Below are 5,852 nucleotides of genomic sequence, written 5' to 3' on the forward strand. Positions count from 1 at the left end.
CGGGTGTGGTGGTACAAACCTACAATCTCAGCTACTCAGGAGGCTGAGGCAAGAGAATCGCTTGAACTGGGGAGGCAGAGGTTACAGTGAGCCAAGATGGCACCACTGCACTCTAGCCTGGGTGACAGAGTTAGACTCCATCTCAAAAACAACAACAACAAAATGCTGCTATGAACATTTGTGTACATGTTTTTGTGTGAACATATGTTTTCAGTTCTCTTTGGTATATTTCTAGGAGTAAAACTGCTAGATCATATGGTAACCTTGAGTGTGGTTTTGAAGAACAGTCAAACTGTCCTCCACATTGGGTGCACCATTTTGTGGTTTGGATTTGCATTTCCCTAAGACCTAATGATGTTGAGCATCTTTATATGTGCTTTTTGGCGACTTGTATGTTTTCTCTGGAGAAGTGTCTATTCAAATCCTTTGCCCATTTTAAATTAGGGTTGTCTTTTTAGTCCCGAGCTAAAAAATGTTCTTTATATGTTCTGAACACTAGATCTTTATTAGATAAATAACCTGCAAATATTTTCTCCCATTCTGTGGGCTGTCCTTTTATTATTTTTTATTTTATTATTTTTTGAGATGGAGTCTCGCTCTGCTGCCTAGGCTGGAGTGCAGTGGCATGATTTCGACTCACTGCAACCTCCGCCTCCTGGGTTCAAGTGATTCTCCTGCCTCAGCCTCCCGAGTAGCTGGGACTACAGGTGCCCGCCACCACCCCTGGCTAGTTTTTTGTATTTTTAGTAGAGACGGGGTTTCACCGTTAGCCAGGATGGTCTCGATCTCCTGACCTCGTGATCTGCCCACCTCGGCCTCCCAAAGTGCTGGGATTACAGGCATGAGCCACTGCGCCTGGAGAGATCTGATGGTTTTATAAGGGACTCTCCCTGCTTCGCTTGGCACTTCTCCTTCCTGCTGCCTTGTGAAGAAGATGCCTTCTCTTTCACCTTCTGCCATGACTGTAAGTTTTCTGAGGCCTCCCCAGTCATGCTGTGAACTGTGAGTCAATTAAACCTCTTTCCTTTATAAGTTACCCAGTCTCAGACAGTGCTTTACAGCAGTATGAACACGGATTAATATACCTAGTAATCAATCCATTACCAAGTCATGGAAGGTCTACCTGCAACATTTTCTTTCTAAGCCACTATCATCTCATGTCCAACAATTGCCAACATTTCCCAACTAATTTCCCTAATTCCATCGAACATACCAACAATGTTCATAAAGGAAGGCGAAAGGATAAGACAGAAATGTGTATGTGTAACAGGAGATTTTTTTGTTTTGTTTCATTTTGTTTTGAGAAAGAGTCTCGCTCTGTTGCCCAGGCTGGAGTGCAGTGGCGTGATCTCAGCTCTGGAGGCTCCTGGAGGGTAGCACGCCCAGGGAGGGCATGGAAACTCCACGCTCCTTCCCCTACACCTCGCCCTGTACCCTTCATCTGTACCCTTTGTAACATCCTTTGTAATACACTGGTAAACGTGTTCTCCTGAGCTCTGTGAGCCGCTCCAGCAAATTGAGCCCAAAGAGGGAGTTGTGGAAACCCCAACCTGGAGCCAGTTGGTCAGAAGTTCTGGAGGCCCGAGGCCCCGACCTGCAGCTAGTGCCTGAAGGCGGGGAGGCAGACTTGGGACTGGACTAGTGCCTGAAGGTGGGGGGAGGCAGACTTGGGGACTGAGCTCTCAACTCATGGAATCTGATGCTATCTCTGGGTAAATAGTTTTGGAATTAAATCAGAGTACACGCAGCGGATGTCTGCTGCTTGGTGTGTGGGGAAGAAACCCAACACATCTGGTCACAGAACTCTTCTGTGGTCATGATTGTGGTGATGTGACAGCATAGGAAGCACACAGTTTGCGTTTTTCCCAAACAATGCCATAAAATATATCCAAACCTTTCCATATGGTAGGTCACAAAGAAAAAAATCTTATTCCTTTTTTGAGAAAAGGTCTCCCTCTGTCGCCCAGGCTGCAGTGCAGTGGCACAATCTCAGCTCACTGCAACCTCCACCTCCCAGGTTCAAGCGATTTTCCTGCCTCAGCCCCGAGTAGCTGGGATTACCGACGCACACCACCACGCCTGGCTAATTTTTGTACTTTAAGTAGAGAAGGTTTCACCATGTTGGCCAGACTGGTCTCTGACCTCTGGCCTAAATATTTCCCTAACCTCCAAAACTCAGTATCATGTTTACCAAGGCAGTGCTAGAAGCTCTCCAATTAAAGTCAAAACATGGCAAGGACAACCTTGATTGCCAATGTTATCTACATTGTTCTGGGGCATTAGCCAACTCAGCTAGATTCACAAGATGTATTATGGAGATACACAAATTGGAAAGGAGGGAAAAGTATCACTATTTACAGATGATATAATCAAATAAATAGGCCGGCTGTGGTGGTTCATGCCTATAATCCCAGCACTTTGGGAGGCCAAGGCAGGCAGATCACTTGAGGTCAGGGGTTTGAGACCAGCCTGGCCAACATGGTAAAACCCCGTCTCTACTAAAAATACAAAAATTAGTTGGGCGTGGTGGCAGGCACCTGTAATCCTAGCTACTGGGAAGACTGAGGCAGGAGAATCGCTTGAACCCTGGAGGCTGAGGTTACAGTGAGCCGAGATTGTGCCACTGCACTCTAACCTGGGTGACAGAGCGAGACTCTGTCTCAAATAATAATAATTGAATAAATAGAAAGCCCTAAAAAAAAAAAAAAAAAAACCTGTAAACATTGCTATAAACAAGAGATACACCACTTTTCACTTCTTACATTGTCAAAGATTGAAAGAGGTATTCTCTTCTTTGCTGGTGGTTATGCAAACTGATCAGTGTTTATAAAGAAGAATCTGGAAATATCTAACTGCAATCACTTGTGAGCCTTCACACACCCACACCTGTCTGTATGTGGCTCCTGGACTGTGGGAATGTCCTCCAAGCAACACTGGGAATCCATCCCACTTGGGGAGATAGCTGGAAGAGTGAGTAAGGAGAAAAGCATTGAGGTCAATTTGACAAGGTACAAACAGACACAAAAAATGCAGGAAAAAAATACTAGAGAAAATCCAAGAGAAAGAACTGCCCAAGACAAAGAATTTTTACAGGGCTCACATCTGTAGAGCTATTAAGGGCTTTTTAAAAAAATTACATGGGAAGGTAGATCATGTATCAGCAAAATGAACTTTTCATTTTAACAACACAGTCCACAAGAAAAGATCATTTAGCCCTCTTAGAGACGATTTCACAGAGAGGAAGGTTACTAAGGAATAAAATCACATGATACGAAACATCTGTATTACTTTTGGGACCATTGCCTGCATTTTGTTGGGAAAATCGTAATTTTTGGGAGTTTCTTTGCTTGAGATAGGGTCTTGCTCTGTCTATTGGTGTAGTGGTGTACGCCTATAATCCCAGCTACTCAGGAGGCTGAGGCAGGAGAATCACTTCAACCAGGGTGGTGGAGGTTACAGTGAGCCGAGATGGCGCCCAGGCTGGAATGCAGTGGTGCAAACACAGCTTACTGAAGCCTTGAACTCTGGGGCTCAAGTGATCCTCCTACCTTAGCCTCTGGAGTAGCCAGGACTACACACAAGTGCCATCACACCCGGCTAATTGTTTTATTTTTGTTTAAATTTTTTGTAGAGATGGGGTCTCTCTATGTTCCCTAGGCTGGTCTCAAACTCCTGGGCTCAAGCAGTGCTCTCACTTCAGCCTCCCAAAGTGCTGGGATCACAGGAATGAGCCACTGTGCCTGGCAGGAAAATAATTTTTCTTGCCAATTCATAGATGGTGAACTAAAGGACATAGCAAAGGCAGTGCTATGAAGTGAAAAACAATAAAAGCAGAGCCGAGGCTGAGGTTCGTAAAGGGATCATGGGCTAATGATCTAAGGGAGACAGAGGCTTGGCAGTTGATGAGGCATTTCGTCTTCACCCAGTGAATTACTGGTTTTGTTTACGGGCATGTGACACAGTCTCCTTCCAGGTCTGCCAAAAACTACCATCAAAAGAGGAGACTCTTTCAGTAGTGGGTGTTTGAGCCCATGACACTTAGGGGCTACCTGAAGAGGGAAGTTTGAATCCAACTTCTAAAGGGTAAAATCCAAACACTAAGTCATTAGGAAAACAGAGTAAAAGAAAACCCAACACTGTTGTGTGCTGTCATTGTCACTGCCTGCATAGCCATGGAGCCATTAAACTAGAGATAAAAGTTGTACCATATCCAAAAATGACAGTGAAAAGCATCCATACCATTCAGTCATAAAGACTACACTGTTCATCTTTGCATTTCAAGCTTGGTAAGAAAAGCAAGCCAGGCGTGGTGGCTCACGCCTATAATCCCAGCACTTTGGGAGGCCAAGGCGGGTGGATCACCTGAGCTCACCAGCCTGGCCAAAATGGTGAAACCCCATCTCTGCTGAAAATACAATGATTAGCCAAGCGTGGTGGCAGGCGCCTGTAATCCCAGGTACTTGGGAGGCTAAGACCGGAGAATCACTTGAACCCTGGAGGCAGAGGTTGCAGTGAGCCAAGATTGCCCAACTGCACTCCAGCCTGGGTGACAGAGCAAGATTCTGTCTAAAAAAAAAGCTCGTTAAGCAAAGCAGTTTGCAACCAGGGAAAGTGAAAACCATCTGGATGCCAGGATGCTGGCTACCTTGGGAGGGGACTGGGTGGTAACTGGTAGGAGGCTCAGGGGGCTTTGCTGGTTATGTTGTTTCCCGACCTGGATGCTGATTATGTGAAATCCATGGAGCTGTCAAATTCTGTGCACTTTTCTGCATATCTGTGTTTTTTTTGTTTTTTTGTTTTTTTTTTTTTTTGAGACAGGGTCTGGCTCTGTCACCCAGGCTGGAGTGCAGTGACACAATCTTGGCTCACTGCAACCTCTGCCTCCCAGGTACAAGCCTTCCACCTCAGCTTCCTGAGCAGCTGGGACTACAGGGACACGACACCACACCCAGCTAATTTTTGTATTTTTTGTAGAGATGGGTGTAGCCTGTTGGCCAGGATGGTCTTGAACTCCTGAGCTCAAGCAATCTGCCTGCCTCTGCCTCCCAAAATGTTGGGATTATAGGCATGAGCCACCACACCTGGCCTCTTTTAATTTTCAGTGAAATGTACTGTCAAAGACTCCTTTGTCTTTGCCTGGAGAAAAGAATTAGAAGGGGCTTTTCCCTGTATAACGTTTGAGATCTTTCTAATTTTGACACAAGTAAATGCATTATTACATAATGAAACTCAATGTCTAGGTGAGAGGTTGGCAAACTACAGCCTGCAGGCCAAAGCTGGCTCAACCCCTGGTTTTTGTTTTTAATTGGGATATAATTGACATACCATAAAATTCAATGGTTTTTAATATGTTTAATATATTCACAAGGTTGTACAAACAACCTATGTAATTCCAGAACATTTCATCATCCCCTAAAGAAACCCTGTAACCCTTGGCAGTCATTCCTTATTCCCCCACTCCTAGAACTTGGCAACCATTAATCTAGTTTCTGTCTCTATGGATTTGTCTATTCTACAAAATACATTTAACAGAAATGGAATCATAGGCGTAGGAAACATTAGCATGTTTCCAAGGTTAATCTATGTTGTAGCCTGTGTCAGTATGTTATACCTATTTTTATGGCTGAATAATATTCCACGGTGTGGATATTTGTTTATATTCATCCATCAATTGATGCCCATTTGGATTGCTTCCACCTTATGGCTATTATAAGAAGTGCTGTTATTGGCCAGGTGCAGTGGCTCATGCCTGTAATCCCAGTACTTTGGGAGGCCGAGGCAAGTGGATCACTTGAGGTCAGGAGTTCAAGACCAGCCTGGCCAACAAGGTGAAATTCTGTCTCTAGTAAACA

At 44.7% G+C, this 5,852-nt stretch overlaps 1 protein-coding gene across 2 annotated transcripts in view; it reads right to left on the reverse strand.

Moving 5' to 3' along the window:
• The window catches only part of VPS51 (vacuolar protein sorting 51 homolog (S. cerevisiae)), a 41,435-nt gene that overhangs the window by 7,080 nt on the left and 28,503 nt on the right, over positions 1 to 5,852 (reverse strand). Inside the window, exon 1 of one of the 2 annotated variants that reach the window (XM_011942523.1) lies at positions 1,895 to 1,925. The exons of the other annotated variant lie outside the window; for it this stretch is intronic. The gene's annotated coding sequence lies outside the window, so the exon portion shown is untranslated. Of the gene's footprint in view, positions 1 to 1,894; positions 1,926 to 5,852 lie in introns of those variants that run through there. 2 annotated transcript variants of the gene reach the window in all.

This window comes from Colobus angolensis, unplaced genomic scaffold (assembly GCF_000951035.1).
Source record: "Colobus angolensis palliatus isolate OR3802 unplaced genomic scaffold, Cang.pa_1.0 Scaffold21, whole genome shotgun sequence".
NCBI lineage: Eukaryota > Metazoa > Chordata > Mammalia > Primates > Cercopithecidae > Colobus > Colobus angolensis.